The sequence below is a fragment of the Gymnogyps californianus genome, chromosome 9, assembly GCF_018139145.2.
Source record: "Gymnogyps californianus isolate 813 chromosome 9, ASM1813914v2, whole genome shotgun sequence".
NCBI classification, from domain to species: Eukaryota; Metazoa; Chordata; class Aves; order Accipitriformes; family Cathartidae; genus Gymnogyps; species Gymnogyps californianus.
In genome coordinates, this window is record NC_059479.1 from 1,933,486 (window position 1) to 1,951,536 (window position 18,051).

An 18,051-nucleotide genomic window follows, 5' to 3' on the forward strand; every position below is an offset into this window, starting at 1 on the left:
ACAGTGTCCTCACAGGACTCCTGGTGCAGTCATAATGTTAACAGTGGTAAAGAACAACTGGAAAGCTAATAGGGTATCTCTTTGCAAATAAAATACACAGCTCTAGAAAGACAACCCTATACTTTTAAGAGCACATGCCCTTCTATGTACCTGAAAATGTATCTTGGCGATAACGCAGTAATGGCCACAGAGAAGCCTTAACCGGTCAGCAAAAAGGTAGCTGGAGTTTATACCTTTAAGTAACTACAGATCTGAACAGATGAAGCAAAATGTTTAAAACTGTGCCAAGATTTACAAGATCGGAACTGCAAGTTTCTACAGGGAGCTGCACGTGCTCCAGGATTCTGAAATTCAGGTTAAGCATCTGGATAACCAAGTACAATTCTTTCCTATGGGACGAATTTCATCCTGAAGTGGAATGTAAAATTGAATCCGTTTTACAGTAATTTTTTCCCCTCAAAAGAAACAAGTTCTGCCCATTTATTCACCGACATTCTTCAATTCCAGGGGAAGAAGTTCTGCTTCAAAGACTGGAAACAATCCAAAGAAATGGCTACTGTATGTGCAGACAAGCCCACCGCAAGAGGAACACATATTCCATAGCACGCTGTTCATCTGAGTCTCCTCCCTATAGCGAGGAATACCTAGTTCCTAGCAAGGAATAAATATCTAAGTATTTTTACAAGCTTTTCTTATAATCTTCAGGTAAGAGCTGGCTGAGGACCAGCCAGCAAAGTGGCAAATTTAAGTGCACCCTGAGCTTGGCTGGTCTACTTTGTCCCATGCGATGTATTTCCAGACACCAAACATGCCACACTGTGTGCTGGACACAGACATGGATGTCAGTTCGCTGAGCCAACGAAACCTCCTGGGATTATGCCAGGGAAGCACCAAAACTCAGACCTTTTTACTGCCAGAGCTGTGTAATACCTGTCCTAAATTAAGCTAGAGAGCATTATGGGATGGCAGACACATGCACAGAGTTGGTAACAGCTGGTATGATACAATCAAGATGTGATCCAAAAGTTATTTTCTAAATGCTTCCATTCCAAATCTTGAACAAGAATTTATTTACTTTAAACTTGACTCAGAGAGAGCAATCATCCAGATTATTAAAACCAACAGTAACAATGCTATTTCCAGGAAAGGCTCCCTACCACGAGACTGGTCAGAGCAGTCAGTAGTCATCTAAACCAACAAAACAGAAGTAAAATCAGGACTTCACAAGATTAATACAAGCAGGAGTTTGCTTTCAGGTTTCTGTAGGCACTAAGGAAAGCAAAAGCTGCTTTTCCACTAACTCTGATTTAATCTGCTCTGCGAATCAGTGTGCTTGATGTATCCTGTCAATGTATTGACACAAACAAGCTTTTTAATTTAAGAACGCTCTTACAAAACATGACTTCAAAAACAAGTATAAAAATACAGCGAAAGCAAAGGATTTCTTCAAATGGTAAGAGATTATGCAAACTTCAAGCAAGAAAGAATTATTTTGATACACAAACTGAAGACTGTTTTCCTTGCGCAACATGAGAAGAGGTTCAGGCTGTAATGCTTTAGCTGCACAGCTGATCAAATTAGTCTAGTTAAAACAGGTTATACTTAAACCAAGGGCTAAAACACACCAATAAATTACTTAAATTACCACATCTGAGCAGTCTCATGGTAACAGACCATGTGCATTTTTTTAGTTCACGGAAAACGCAAGGTAAAACGCAAGTATGAGATCATACACATGAGATTTAAGCAAGCACACTTCACTCAGCGTTTGTGACAGGACAGGAACATGCTTATAACCATTTATCACAGTTCAGCTGATGCATAGTAACACACTAAAATAATGTGCTTCTATATCTGAGCTTTAAATATTTATTGGTAAACCAGTTAACCCGCTACAAGTTTGGGGATGTAATCACACCTTTACATAAGAGCATAAGTGGAAATTATCACAGTTTTGAAGAATCTAAGGATGACAGTTTATATCTATGCTTTTATAAAGTTTATATTTTAAGAAATCTAGGCATTAAAAAGCAAAATGACAGTTTACAATACATCAAAAAGTTGTTTACATAATACCTTCCAAAACTGAGTATTTCTTCTAAACAATTATCACCCCTGACATTTTGAAATGGACAAAAATATGCGCATTGGTAAGCAGATTAAACCTTCTGATGAAAACAGTCATTCTGCTCAATACTAACATGTACCGTCTTGCACGTACTTAAAGAGTACTAAAGCTACTTACATCCATGCAAACATTAAAGGCTGCTTTTATTCCTTCAAGTAACTGTAGTATGACGAACCCAACCGAAGTTATACATTAATGGTACAGATCACTTCACTAGTTTGGAACACTTTAATACTTCACATAGCTGAACTGAAAGCATCTGATCCCCATTAAAGAGATATCAATGTTGAAGCTATTTAATAAAGGGCATTAAACAGCAGATAAAAATACTTCATCTAGACTTATAAACCTGTATTTAACATGGTTGAATGATTTTCCTTCCAAAATACCTATTCAACTCCAGGAGACTATAACATGGTTACCAATTTTTTTTTCTTTATATCTTGTAAGAAATCCATCTGCTGATTGATCTTTCACTCACCAGACGCTTTCAACTTTTCTCCCCAAAGATTTGTTTTCTACTTACTTACGTAGTTTCACAGCACATTCTATTCTACATCGATTAGCTACCATTCAGTTCTTCTGTTGCATTAGACAATTGTGAACCAAACATGAAAGGGCTTGGGAAAATGCGGTAAACGGCTCTTCACCAAGTTGAAACTAGCATATTACACTTGAATTTTGGTGCATATTCGTAACATGGAAACTAATTCTTCATTAGAGGGACCTAACCTCAGCAAAAATACGCCCCCATCACAGAAAAACTAAAGTCTCCTTGGATGCCTTTCAATTCAATGAACAGCACACTGGCCGTGACGTAACGCAAACATGCAATTTCATCCTCTAACAGAGCTGATGTGTGATTGCTTTTCTCAATGCAGTAGTCACATTAGGCTAAAGAATACACTGTTGTAAGCTATATGCAGCCAACATCACACATACAGTGATCAAAAACTTGTTGAAGGATAGGGTTAATTAGTGACTATGTAATAGTTGTGTAGTATCAACGGATACCCATTTTGAGCAATATTAACAACTGCTCTCTTCTAATCCACAGAGGGATCGTGAAACATGAATTCAAATACATGAATTGGAAAGACCAGGCCTCCACCAACGCAATGGGTGGTTCTATACCTAAATGTTCTTTTTAGAAAAAGCTTGATGATGGTCTTCAGGATATACTCACTTCAACTCTTCAAAATACGAAAACAACTACTTTGTGTCTTTACATCAAAAAGGTGATTTCTGATTCACAAATACTTTATACTGCATCTGCTAATTCTCCTCCCATGTAAAACATGCTGTTCTAGCCAACAGCTTCTAAAACTCACCTTTACTTTTGCCTACTTGTATTTTTAAGAATGTAATTGCCATGGTTTCATAAGGGTCTTACAGTATTGTACATCAAAAGATAATTCACAGGAATCTTCATTAAAAAAAAAAAAAAAAAGTAAGTTGGAGAATTCTTGCTCTCACAAGTGCCATACCGTGGCAATTTTCTGACAGATTTCTTTCCGCTTTTCAAACGGGTCAGTTCCATGACCTGATCAACTCCATGACTGAGGAGCTCAATTTCATGAGCTCCAACTAAAAACAATGTATTTGAGTAAGGCCACCTAGTTGGTCACTTATCAGTATGCTACCACCCACTTGAGCTGTTTTCTACACAGGAAATGCATTTTGCTAAAAACAGAATTTACATTCTTTATCCAAATGCCAATTATGCAAGCCTCTCCAAAACTTCCAGCTAAGGGGGTGAGGGAAGAGAGAAGGAGAAAGTAATGTGAAAATAAAGATAAGGTTGCTACCTTATAAAATCAGTAATGTTTATGTGGAAATACTGAACCTCTTCTTACCTCAAGAACTCTATCAGTTCTTCCTTCCTTAATTCATTTTTTCTGTTTGATAATAAGTTATCCAAAAATTTCTTGCAGGGAAAAAAAAAACAAACCAGGAGTCCTAACTTTAGAAGTCTGTCAAATACTTTTATATTATTTCACCTTAAAGTGTTACTTAGAGACTTAACAGGAAAAAATGCTTCATAAAATCTGGGAGAACAGTAAGTTATGTCTAATTACCGTTGACACTCTCCTGACTTGAATTTGCTCCTCTTGATAATGTTACACAGTCAGTGCCTGCTGTAGTATGAGCAATGTGCTGTACTGTCCCTCAGTCTTCTTTCTGCAGACAAGAAAAAAGTAACAGTAATTTTCTTTTTAGTGACTTGGCAAGCATAAAGTCTTAAGAAAAAAAGGTGCAGAAAACAACCTACATTCAATAAAACAGCAAAAGACGTCAGAGAACAGGCAATGATTAACTCTACTAGAATCAGCAAATAAAACTCAAGGAAGAGTCCACTGGGAAAGAACCAGAAGACCTTACGCAGCCTTCTTGCATTCATTCAGTATGTACAGAATGCAAACCCTGACAACTGTGTAAACACGGTACATACATTTAATGCCGTGTTAACCAAAGACACTCCATTGCTTATCTATGATCTAATTAGTGAAAGGTAACTTGAATGCTATGAAGATGGTTCCCATATGAAGCGCATTCTGTGGTAACTAAGTGTATTTACTTAGTTATCTACTCAATGCTTTATTCCTCTATATGACAATAATGATGAAAAAAATAAACATTTCCAAAAAGTATGTGAACGTATCCAAATTTAAATTATCATGAACATATTTATCCTCTGATAGGGGACATAAAAAAGACATAAATTGTACAACCTGGAAAATACAATCACAGTTTACTGTTACGGGGCAGCACAACTTTATTCCAGAAACTGTTCCACTAAAGATGCTCCACCATGAGAAGGTAACGAACAGATCCAGTAGTGACTGAAGCTGTTCAAGATGTCAAATTTAATTATGCAAAACCCATCCAGTACCAAACTCCAGTTCCTAAACCGTTTGCACATTGAGGATTACAAATTGTATTGTTTTGGCTTTCCAAGCTTAGGAAGCCTTTACAAATATTAGTCAATTCCCAATATAGTTTTTCTAAAGATAAGGCACAGGCACATATGTTCTGCAGTTTTACTGGAACACTCCAAGAAATCACTGTCCCCGTAGCTCATTGAGGTAGTTTATAGACTCAGCTGGCTAACTTTGCACTGAGCCAGCCAGCAGAAGCTCACAGCTTCCTCCAGCAAACACAGCAGATCCATTGTTATTCTCCCCAGAAAGGTGATACTGTCTTGAAGTCGCAGATGTTTCTGAAGTCACAGCCTAATAAATGTTCCTCCTGAACTACTTTTAATAAGACATGGGCAAAAAAATATAAATCATCAGGCCCCAATGCTGGAAAAGTGGATCTTGAGCAAACGGAGGCATTTTCCACATCAATCAAGATATTGGGAACAATAGCAGATTTACATGAAGATTGAAGCGGACTAAGGGCTCTGAGCCAGTGGTCTGTCTTTGCTGGTCAATACACAGAAAGGATTGTGTTAGCACCACTGAAAGAATAAATTATCGCTGCTTTTACAATAAGCTCTTCAAGAATGCAATAAAGAGTTCAGTGTGTGCTCCTCACTCAGGAATCCAAAACTTTTCAGTTAAGGTCTGGCTTGCAGCAAAGATAACAGCTGAAAACTAACCATCTTGACCTTGGTAAGCTTCATGACAACTTGCTAAAAACAGGTGAAAAAAATGAAAAGGTTACTTCTGTGATATTCACCAGCCTTGAAACCAGAGCAATGAGCAACCACAGTTTCAAATACTGATAGTTCAGACCTGACCTTTTTGAGATATAGCAAAATTATAAGTGAGAAATGTAATTTTTTTCCTAAAGTCTCTTGACTGTTGCAGTATTACTAAGATTTTCTCATCTGCTTTCAGAGATAAATTTAAAATTCTTCTCTGATTAAATGAAATGATGACAGGAAATTAAGAAAATATGTAACTTGGGAAGGCATTCTTACAATATTTCATACAATATTCCACATCAAAGTCATAAGCTGGTAAGAATGCCTTCCCAGTTGTGTATTTTCTTAAAAGTTACAAGCTTACTTCTGCAGTTTGACAAGAAGTCTTCCAAGCTGGGGAAATAGCGGGTCATCAAATAAAAGTGCTAGTTTCTATCTTCCAAGTTTAAAACATGTATTTTAATTTGCTTGAAATTCACCCAAAGGGACTCCAAAACCTTTTTCAATAACACGTGTACAAATGGGTCTACAAATAGATATATAGTACCGCTCAAACATACTGCACTCCCAGTGGGGGTTTGCCAAGGCCAGGCACTCTCTCTTGTGAGCAGAATGCTGGAATTTTTACTGTTTGCACAGTACATATGAAATCTTGGTTTTTTAAGGACTCACCGAACCTTTCCTAAAAATAAACATAAAAGATGAAAGATTGTTGGCATGGGCGTGACAACCCGCACAGTCAACACGATGCAAATGCTAGCCTCCAAAAAAACCCAAACAAAAGACCGTTAAAAGTGTTATAGAACATTTATACTGCTTTGTTGCAAATTTGGTTTCAGTACAACATCAACGGAAGATGCAGTCTGTGATCAAGGGTTGTGGCAGGAAACGCATTTGTGTAGACAAAGTTATCTTTATTCTCTCTAAAGGTGAATACACTAGGAGTTATTGTTTTAAACTACTCTAACATTCAATTTCTCAAAACCATTGGCAAGTAAAACACTGTAGTAAAATTAACTACCAAATTTTACAAACAAAAATAAGCTATCCTAATATGACAGGAATGAAAACAGCCTGCAATATGTATCTGTGCAGACACAAAGCCTAAGAAATTGAAATTATTCCATTTCATTGTCAAAGTGCTGCTTAACTGCAGTTAAGGCCAAGTTTTTCAAAAACTTGCTGCAACAATACTGAGCCTACAACCAAGTGAACAACTTGTAATAGCTTGCTCCAGGAGACGTTTAAGACAGTCAATACAAGTCCTGTTTATTCACAGACTGCTGTATTAAGAACCACAAACTAAGATCCAGGATATCAATGAACACAAAGTAGATTGCTTTCAACTCAGCTTTACAGAATATCAGATTTATTTGATCCTAGCTAAGAACAAATTATTCCCAGACAACAACAGCACTCCAAAACTTTCAGAGATTTGGAACACAGTAAGGTAAAAAGACCTAAAAGAGAGGACAGCTTAATAGCTGGCTGTTTTGCAACATGTGGGACTACTACACACACAGAGCCTTGAGAAAGTCAACATCTTTCCCATTTTACCACCTTATCCTTTTTCACATACAAATTACATAAAACAAGGAAAGGAATGCAAGTGTGGGAAGCAACTCGGGTTTTGCTTCTTACAAAGATACTGAACAAAACACAAAGTACTTTCTTCTACACTGGATATTAACTCCAAGGTCAATTTATTGGCTTAAAATACAGAGAGGATGCTTCCCTGGTTAAAATGCTAATCTGAGTCTCAGGAAATCTAGATTCAATTCCCTGCCTCACCACATACTTCCTGTGTGACCTTGGGCCATAAATATTTCGGTGCCTCAGTCTTTCCATCTGTGACTGAGATAGTATTTCCCTATTTGAAATATTATTGAATCAAGTGTCATAAAGATAAATACATTAGAAGAACGTTAGGAATCGCAGACCATAGGCATACACCTACCGCGCTACCGAAGAACTTATCTGCGGCAGTACTGTCTGTCAATATTCACAATTAGGCATCAGGTAAAGCAAGGAAGGGCTGCCAATGTTAAAGACCTAGCTACCACAGGACAGAAAAGACATAAAATATTCAAAGAACGGATAGAAATTGAAACCTCAATTAAAAAAATAAATCAGCTTTACAGAGAATTTCCATCATTCCAACAAGAAATCTGAGCAGCAAGTTTTAAACAGAAAGAAGACTCAGAAACCAGCTGAGCGTGAGCTGCTAAAGGAAGCAAATACACCTGCCAGCAACGCACTGTTACCCTGTTTTCCGAGATTATTGCGATGTGCTGCGCACGAAGCGCCTCAAATAAGAGGCGGCGGAGGGGCTGCTGAGGCTGGGGGCCACGAATCCCTGGAGGCTCTCCCCCAGCCCTCCAGTAGGAAAGCAACCGCACGTTGCTGAAGTCAACAGCCTTTTGTAAGAGGCAGTAAATAGGATTGCGCTGAAAAGCAGTCACAGTAGGGTCCCCACCTTTGCTGCTGCCCCAAGGCAGAGGGGGACAAAGCAGAATGGGGGAGGGTAAAAGATGGTCACCACCCAAACACTGGATGACAGGACTGACCTCCCCCTGCCCCGACCCCAGGAGGAGCTGGGGGAGGTGTCTGGTACTCGAGCTGCTGATCAGCCAAGGGGAACAACTAGAAGGCTACGTGGCATTTGCAGGCAGCAGCTCCGGCTGCCGAGGAGGGAGAACACGGGGGGGGGGGGGGGGGGGGGGGCGGCGAGGGGGAAGCTCGGGGGGGGGGAATGACTTCAGATCTCAACCCCCTCTCCCCAAAGAAACAGAAGAAAAGGGAAAGGAAGGGGGAAGAGAGAGAGAGGGAGAGACGGAGAATTTGTGTGTTGGGGAGAGGAGCGGGAACAGGCGGAGGGAAGAGCGGGTCCGGGGAGCTCGCTGGCATTAACCCCATCCGGGGAGGCAGAGCGGGGCTCGCTGAAACACACCCGAGATACCCCCACCCTGCGAGCGGGACCGCCGCGACCCCGGCCCCAGCCCCCTCTGCCTTCCCAGCCCACCCCACCCTCCCGGGAGCTGCCGCCGCGGCGGGTCCCCCGCCCCGCACCCCGCGCCGACCCCAGCCCCTGCACCCCAGCCCCCCTCGGCTCTCCCTGGGCAGATCCCCCGCGCCCCGTAGGGCAGCCCACCCGTACGGCCCTCCTCCTGCCCCGGCTCCCTCTTCGCCCTGCCTCCCCCCAGCCTGCCCCATACCCCAGGCATCCCATCCTCCCGCCAGCCCGCCCCACACGCCGGGCTGCCCCCACCTGCCCCGTGTGCCACGTCCACCCCCAAAGCTGCCTCACACCCCGGGCTCCCCCCGCCCCAACACCCGCCCCATACCCCGGGGTCCCGCTTCTCCCCTCAATCGCCCCACACCCCGGCTCCCCCCTGCCCCACATGGCGGGCACACCGCTGCCCCCCGCCCCGTCCCACACGGCGGCCCCCCACTGTCCGTCCCCCCCCCCCTCCCTCCGGCCGCCGTCCCGCACCCCGCCGCCTCCCGCCACAGACGGGCCGGCACCCCGCCGCCTTCTCCCCCCGCCGCCCTCGCCGCCTCGGCGGGCTCCGCTCCCCGCCGCCGGCGGGTCGAGCCGGCCGCCAGCTCCTGGCACTGCCCACCGCGCCTTGGGTGGGGAGCGCCGCTCTCCCCCGGCCCGGCCCGGCCCCGCCGCCCTCTCCTGCCCGCCCTGCGGGGGAAGCCAGAGGGCAAGAGGGAGCCCACGGGAGCGGCCCCCGTCCCGGGTCGCGTCGCGGCGGCCCCGCGGCAGCACTGACCGTGCGCGGCGCCGCAGCCCCTGCCTCAACCCCGGCGCTGCCGACCGCCAACCGACCGTTCCGCCATGATGGAATGCGGGCACTGCGCCTGCGCCGCCGCCGCCGGCCGGGGGCGGGCGGGCGCGCCAACCACAGGCCGGGCCGCTCTTCGTCTTCAGCCACCCGTTCCCGCGAAAAGAGGCGCGGGGGGCGGCGGGGGAGCCCGCAGGTGGCTGGAAGGCCCCGGGCCGGGCGGGAGCTCGGTGCCGCGGGTGGCGGAGGCAGGGCTGGGGGGCGAGGGGGAGGGGACGACACAGCTCTTCAGGGCAGAGGTGTCACCAAGTGGAGACAAAGGTGCGACGGTGGCCGGAGCGCGGGTGGCCGGCCGGCCGGCACCCACCATCCCGCCATGGAGGAGGCCTGGGCCGCGTCCCCTGAGGTGCCGGTGGGGCCTGCAGCACCTGCCGGGCCCTGTCCCTCTGCAGCCGGAGTTGGTGGCACCCGATGGCGGGTGTCCCGCCTGGGCACTGACCATGGCATAGCCAGCGGTCACCCAATGGCACGGCCACCGCTGCTGCCCGTACTCCAGCTGTGACACACGAACCGGTGCCAGACTCTGGCTGGGGGAACCGCGGCCTCTGTCACCGGGGATACATGGGTCACAGCACGTGCAAAGACAAAAGGCCCAAACTATATATAACAATATAAAAAGCATGAATGCTGGCAGCCTTAAGAAGAGAGGGGTGTTACGCCAAACTGTTTAATTGGGCAAAGCAAAGAGGAAGGCAGATTTCGCTGCTGCCGTGTCAAAACGAGGAGCCGGGTATCCTGATGCGCAGCTCCCTTCTCCACGTCCGCTCTTAGCCATCATCGGAGCATCCCGGGGCCCTCGGGGACACCCAGCCCTGCTCCAAAAACGATCAAGGGCAGGGGCTGAAAAAACACAGCGCAGGCTGAAGAGCCCCTCTGGCACATCCATTTTCCCCGGCAATTAGCGTAGCGGTAAATTTTGCACTCTTCAGCTCATTTCCACTGGACCGTTTGCACCGATACGTCTCCATTAACGTGTTCTAAGCAGGTTCGAGGCACATTTTTTAAAGCGGTGATTTAAGGGGTGTTTTGCGCACAGCATGGAAGTCAGCTTCTGCGTGGATGCAAAATAAATGTGACAGCTGTGCTCTTATACAGGCTCCATGTAAATTGTGGATCAGAGCAGTTCAGAAGAAAAAGGTCAAACTCGACGTTTATACACAAGCTATATAATAAACATACAAAGAAACTAATCTTTAAAAATGAATGGCCATGTGTTTACCCCTGGATTGATCTTAGATGTATTTTTAATGAATATAGGAAATTTTATAATGAATAGAAGAAATTGTTCCTTTATGTCAGAGAGTTTCTCTCTGGAGACGAGTGGAAGTGGTTGATTTGCCATACTGAACAACCTGTGCTAAACAGGACTAAAATAAATTCCCATCCATCTTTTTAAATAAGCAAGCAGTGTTAAGGAAGGCCAGAGGTGGTGGTGTCTGCTGAATTTCTAGGCGACTAATAACTTACCTTTTTAAATAAATGCCACAAAAACACTGAGTGTAACTTTACAATTAATTTTACTCATATTGGCCCATAAAATGATTAATATATTCTCTGCGAATTGATAGCCAACAGTGAAAAAACAGATAAAATTATCCTCAGATTGCATCTATGTGTGTTTGGCACTTGGTGAAGTGTTGTGCCTTACTTCTTTTTTGTTGGATTTGATCATCTAGCTATTACAAGACTTCACTGATGTTTTTGCATTTTGCATTTGTTTTGGGGAGAAAACAAGCAAATGCTATCATTACGCTTCAGCATCACTGAAAATGTACATTTGGTGCAGAATAACACTGCTGGTGCATTAAAAAATGGCTTTTGCAAGGAGCCCATTACCTTTTCATTCTCTGATCTCTGTTGTCACCCCTATTTATTTAAGCTTCTGAATGCATACGAGAGCTTCTTTGTCCGAACAGCTCATTGTAATGTCCTTTGTGATCCGAAAAGCAAAATTTGGTAGCTGAATCGACGGCCAATTCCAGGTGGAGAAGGCAGGAGAAACCTTTTCCTCTTAACAAGGTAACTGGCAAAATCTCTGTCATGGTCTCTGCACTGAAGTTTCCTCTTCTTTCTACCCCTTGCACAAGTCTTACTGCACACGTGTGACTACTGGCCTGATTCGGGTACAGAAAAGCAGCAGCTCTACTTTTGCCCTGTGGAATAGCGTGGATCGGCAGGTTTTGTTATGGTTGATAAGAAATTAATAATTCTTCATGCTTATAAAATAGATTGAAATCTTCAGAGGAAAAATAAGCTGCTCCTCTGTTTTGAGTCATGTCGTACTTTTGTCACTTAGCTCTTCATTTCACTGAGAATTCTGAAATGAAATTCTTTAATTCCAGCTCAGATTTAAGGCTTGTGAACCCTTCAGAAAAGGTAGAAGACAAGACCAGCACGGGACTTGGTGAATGCAGACCTGCTTTCTGCATTATAGTGCTCTAGGAACAAACGGTTGGTTAATCATTTCACCTTTGAGAGAATTCCTGGAATCTTCAGCACTCCATCTCAGGAATCTTATAACTCCACAGGCTCTAACTAATCTGCAGCGAAGCGTATCTAGTGCCCTGGGGATTTAATTTCTGAAGTGAAATATTTGTACTTAATTTTTGGGACATCCTCTGAAAGACACCCATCAGAATGTGATTTGGAAATTTGAAATACATTGCGTTAAATGAATGTTGCTGCTGAAGGCAGCAATTCAAGGACTATTTTGACTTCGCAGGCTCGGTATTTATTCATTGCCAGCTAAACCTTAAAAGTTATGACTAGTGGTGTTGTGTGATACACGAAGGTCTGATTCCCCATCATGAGCAGACTGTGTCTGATACCCAGAATAAAGAAGGTCTTCGGGGGTGAATGCTGAGTATTCTTTGCACTGAAGGCTATTGGACTTCCCAGCTTTGATTATTAGAAGAATTCCTTTGTAGGTAGTAATGCAGTATTTTAGCACTCAGAAAAATCCTTTTCCTTTCCCTCCAGCCTTTCATTAAATAATTTTTTCCCCCTTAATTTTCCCTTCTAAATATACTTTATGTCCTAGCAAGGTATTCACTGGTAATTCTAGCAAACATGATGTGTGATGGAAAAGCTTACAGAGTCATAGCTAGTTGCTAGTGAGACTTGGGATGAAAGATCTAAAAACTGCCCACATTCCACAAGCTCCAGGGCTCCTTTAAAACCAAAATTGCTTCAAGTACAAGAACTATTCCCACACCGTGGAAAATAAATGACCGAATGTTTGCTGCCTACATCCTACATTCAGATTGCTACGGGATGACAGTAAGGGAAAATTTTTTTTCAGCTGAAACTGGAAACTATACGGCCGGTCGGTGAGGCTGAAGGCACGTCGGCGGGCTGTTCCAGATGGCAAAGCTGCACAGAAGAAATGTTTGGCGTGAGCAGCATAGTGACCAAACTGCCTGGAAAGAAGGCCCTGGTTAGATGGGTCAGAAATTACAGAACAGCATGGAACAAGTCTGAGGGGAGCTTTAACTATATTTTGAAATTCCTGGAGAGCCATAAGGACCGTGCAAGGACAGCGGTGATGCCGGGTTCCGCACACAAAGGCGGGCAATGCTCATCTCGAGTCGCTGGATTAGAAAAAGTTGGATTTTGAGGAAATGATTGCCCAGACTGCCCTTTCAGTCTAGAGAGGAAGAGGGTAGAGAGGCACACACACCGGTGATGCCAGGTCTGGGGGTGGATCTTGGCCTGGGGAGAAGGAATTAAAAATAGCAGAATATAAGATCAGAGAACATTTGGAGAAAGGAAAAGGAAAGAGAAAAGAAACAGCCAAAATGGGAAGTGGAAATGAGTCAGGAGGGAGGGAAGAGCGTACAAATGGGAAGAAATCTGGGCTTATAAAGGAAGGGCAGTCTCTGGAATGGAAAAGGAGAGTTAAGGAGAGTCTGTCTTAAAACAATGGCAAGAAGCAGTGCCAAAAACATGCTTATTCTTCCATTAGAAAATTTTGAATTGTAATTTCTGTCTTTTTCTTTGCTAATTCGATTACTGTAGGCGAGTTAACAAACAAAAAAAAAGGGGAGGGGAGGAGGAAAAATATTAAAGAAATGAAAAAGAAAAGCCTTTGACAAGAAAGGGGAGAAAAGAGAGGTGAGAGGAACATTACAATTACAACATATTCCACTCTGAGCATGGGCGGGGGAGGTTGCTGAAAGGCTTGAATAACAAAAAACTGCTGCTTACAGTTGGACACAGTAAATACCTGGATGCACAAAACCCCTCCAAACCAACAACCCACTTACCGTGATGATTAGCAGCTGCTCTGGATTTCTAGTTCCGGCCCATAATAAAAACTTCTTTTTTTTTTCCATACTTGCATAGCACTAGCAATGATGATTATGGTTATTTTAACTAGTGTCTAGCAAAGCCTCCCGTCTCTTGAATTCGTTAGGACCTGCAAACGAGGTCGTGGAACACATACACTTCATTTTCTCTTATTATATACAAAATACTGTTGTGTACACTTTAGGAGGGACCGAGGCAAGGCAACCTGGCAAACAAACTTTTCTCAAACAGCACTTTGTTGGAAGCATATGTGCTTAGATCCTCAAAAGTAAACAGCGTATACTGGAGCAGATTTTTCCGCCAGTATGTACTGGCATTGCTCCATCCACCCCGGTGGAATTAGGAGTGTTTTCTCCAGCTGAGGCTCTGGTCCGTCGAGAGCAAACCAGCACTCCGTGCTGTGTGTTTTGAAAGAAGAACAATGGGAAGAGCCTGCAGGGCATCGGGAGTTTCCCTCGCAGGTAGATGAAACGTGCCTGCTGTTCTGCACGCGCAGGTGCACTCAGCCCTGTTCCAGAGAATTTGCTGTTTGTTTGCCACTGAACCTCAGAAGCAAGTCATCACCAGCAGAAATGATTTAACGTTAATCAACACTATCCAAACAAATAGGTGATACCAGCAGAGGCACTGGATTATACCAGCACTCCGCTCCACGCTCTGTGTCGTTTTGTCCACTATGTCATTAAAAAAATAATGCCATTTTAAGTGAAGCAATTAAGCCAAGTTTGGAGATTTTCTTTGGAGTCCGGTAACATTTACAGTACTTTCTGCCCTCTCAGTGGGCACAGTGGTTTATGTTCCTGGTACAACTGGTGGTATTCTTATAGAAAAAAAGAGAGACATCTTATGAAGAAAGATGACAGATTCTTGGCATCAGTATGGACAGGCCAGAATGGATTGGCAGAGAAGCTTGGCAGGTGATGGAGATGCAGATGAACATCACGTTTTGCTGTCTGCACTTCTTTCTCCAAGCAGGACCCAGCGCCCCGCTGTGAACCCGCCACTCCAGACCAGAAACTCCTTGCATAGAAGTTCTCACGTAAAATCCCACATGAACTCACCGAATATCATCACTGGATCACAATGCTCTTGGTACCAAGTAATGATAAAGGTGCAAAACAAAAGCCCTCCGCAACCCACGATAAACATACCTTGCGTTTATGGCTGTTGTAAGCGGCAAGGGATGAAGTTCAGCGCCTGGGTAATTTGCACTTTGCACAGAACATCTGTTTTACGATTCTTTCTCTCACTTATTATATGGCACAGTCTGTGCAAACACCGCGTGTCCTCACCTAGAGCTGCACCCGCATCTTCCTTCGCCCCGGCCTTCAGGTTTGACCGAGTTCACTGGAAACGCAACAGGGTCTGTTAGGAAAAGTGAATTAAACCCTGGGTTGTTGCTGCAGCCCCGCTGCTGACCTCTCTGTGTGCAAGGAGAAGCTAAGCTTGCCCTTGTCACCCGTGCTGGGAGCAGGGACAGCCGGAGCTCCCACCTTGCTCCCTGCCAGAGAATGCCTGTAAATAACGACAGAGGATGCCAGGGAGCACTGAAAGGCAGCGCGACTCCTCTGGAGCTCGACACAGGCTGCCGATCAGCTGTGGCAAACTAATTGCGCTCTGGCTGCTTTTGAAATGAGGGGGAAAAGGGGCTGGAAGGGCCTCTTCAGAGCCAGGAGGATCCCTGGAGGCTGAAGGTGCCTGTTAGCTTGCGGGAGTCGGGAGCGTTCGGCTGCCTGGCCGTCTTCATCCGAATGACTGCCTGCTTACGTTTAGCAGCAGCTCTGACTCCGTGCTGAACTCGACGTCTGTAATAAGCACATTAACGTCTGCTCTTTGCTGAGCCACGAGAGTCCAGGGGCAAGCGCTGTTTGTCAGAGGACTCGTAGCGACCGGTCCCAGCGGCTCTGCAGAGCCTTGGAGAAGTGCGTGCAAGCGCAGGAGCTGCTTGGCCTTCTGGCAAAGGGGAACGTGGCACCCTCCAGCTCTCCTTTACCATCTAGCCGGCTGCCACGGCCCCGAGCACTGCCTGAGCACCAATGCTTCCCTCGCCTGAAAGCCTGGAGCGGGGCGGTCACTGCTCGCTTCTCTTGGCCCCAGCCTGGAGCTGCTGCTCTTCTGCAGCACCACCACGGGAGGAGATGGCGGTGGGACGCCTGCCCGGCCTCTCCCACACGCCTTTACCACCACCTGCAAGGTCTTTCTGCTCAGTTCCTCCTCAAATTATTCAGCAAGGGCCCAGATAGGAATCAAATATCCCAATTCAGTCTAATTCCAAACACTAGCTGTGTTTACCCATAAATTTATAACTCTTCCCTTAAGCCAAGAAGCAAACAAAAAAAAAAAAAAAACCACCAGCAAACAGGCTGAAGAACTCCGTGCCGCAACAAAGTGCTTGGAACAGGCAGGCCCAAGCAAATGCCGGGGGAAGCGCACGCGATGTGGCACCATACCTTTTGCTCCAGAGCAAAACCTACAGCTGAATAAAAACGCGATCTCCTTGCAAACAGCTTCTCCTTGCGGGAGGGAGCCCATCCCAGCCTCGCTCCCGGGCGTTGCAGCATCTCTAGAGCACGCGGGAGATGGATCGGACGTTTCAGCGGTGGGAAGGCTCAGGCTCTGAGGAGCTGGAGCGGAGTCATCGCTCCCAGGGTAAATACACAGGCAGCTCTTCAGCTGACCTGGTAGCAGTGCCAGTGGAGCTAAGTCAGGTCTGCTTGCCTGGCCTGATGTGAACATAGTCATAGTTCCAAATGATCCGAGTAGCTGGATCCTCAGAAACGCTCAAAACAACCATAATGTAAACACGTTAGAGCTGGAGGATGCTTGTCCTCGCTCTAGCAAGGAAAGGAGAAAGCCAAAATGAGTTCACCACTAGCTCTTATAAACTAGACTGAGAATGTTTAAAAAAACCCCATCATTGACATGCTTTACTGTTGCTTTGCAGGAAGATAAAATCTGCAAGGTGCTGAAGCACCGAGGTCGTGTGTTTTTATCCCAAAGACAGGGGATTTGGAAGGAGCGGGTTCGCTCCCTGGGCTCGGCAGGGCAGGGGCTCGTTTCCTGCTGCATGCTACTCAGCTGCAAAGGGTCTTTGGAGAGGGAGAACGAAGCATCAGAGCCAATTTCTGAAGAACAGAGAGGAGGGGAAGGACAAAAAGGAAAGAAAGCAAGCAGAATAAATCTGAATTGTAACAAAATTATAGTCTGTATTGAAATTTGCACATTTGGAATTGATTTTTTTCCATCAGACAAAAGGCTGAAACTTCAGTTGCTGAAATAGTGGTCTCTTTTTAACTTGTTCTAAATGTCATATCTGAACAAGCTGCAGGTGAACCATCAGCAATAAAGGACTGATGCGATCTGAAAATATTTTCGTCTCAGACGTAATGTGATGCTCTTCCCTTTGTTTGCCTTGTTTTCTCTCCCGCCCTGCCTGCGGCGCAGGTTTCCTACCTTCCGTCAGGTGACGCAGGCTCACTCATTTTTCTGGCTGCCGCCCGTTTCCTAACTCCCCCCCCCTTCACATTTAGGGAGTGAAAACCCATCTCCCTTGAGGCATCCCGTTAGCACCGAAGTTTCATCTTGACTCCGCACGCGAAGGGTTTTATTTGCATCCCTGAGCTGTGTGTGCTGGAAGTGAACGAAGCTGCAGCACCTTCGTGAAAATCTGCTCGCCTGTGATCGGCGATCTCCCTGCTCTGTTTTAACATGGGTTTTCAATTGTTGCACTCTATTTCTCCATTGTCTTTCTTCAGAGCGCTATTTCTTTCCTATCTGGCATTTTCTTCACTGTCCCCAAACAACCTCTTTTACTTGCTCTCTCCTACAATAACCCCATTCCTCATTATTGTTTCCATTCCCTTTTTTGTTTTTGTTTTTTTTTTTACTTGATGGAGGCCTGGGGGCCCCTGCTCTGCGTTGGGGGTTCCTCTTCCAGCCGCAGCACTCAGCAGACGTGTCGGAGCTGGAGCACCGGCTCCTTCGCTTCGAATCGGTGTCGGCACCGCTGCAGAAGAGGCTCGCCGTACTCTCCGACGAGCATTTTATATCTGCTTTGCGGGAGCATACATAATCTATCAAAGTGCAGAGCAGCGATGAATCGAGTCTTTGAT

The 18,051-nt window shown here is 45.3% G+C and overlaps 1 protein-coding gene across 1 annotated transcript in view; it reads right to left on the reverse strand.

The window, feature by feature from the left end:
* LOC127019846 (fibronectin type-III domain-containing protein 3a-like) overlaps positions 1–9,610 on the reverse strand; it is a 49,774-nt gene extending 40,164 nt beyond the window's left edge. Inside the window, exons 1-2 of the mRNA XM_050902091.1 lie at positions 9,560–9,610; positions 4,207–4,309 (exon numbers count right to left, since the gene is read on the reverse strand). The gene's annotated coding sequence lies outside the window, so the exon portion shown is untranslated. The remainder of the gene's footprint in view (positions 1–4,206; positions 4,310–9,559) is intronic.
* Between the last annotated feature and the right edge of the window lie 8,441 nt (positions 9,611–18,051).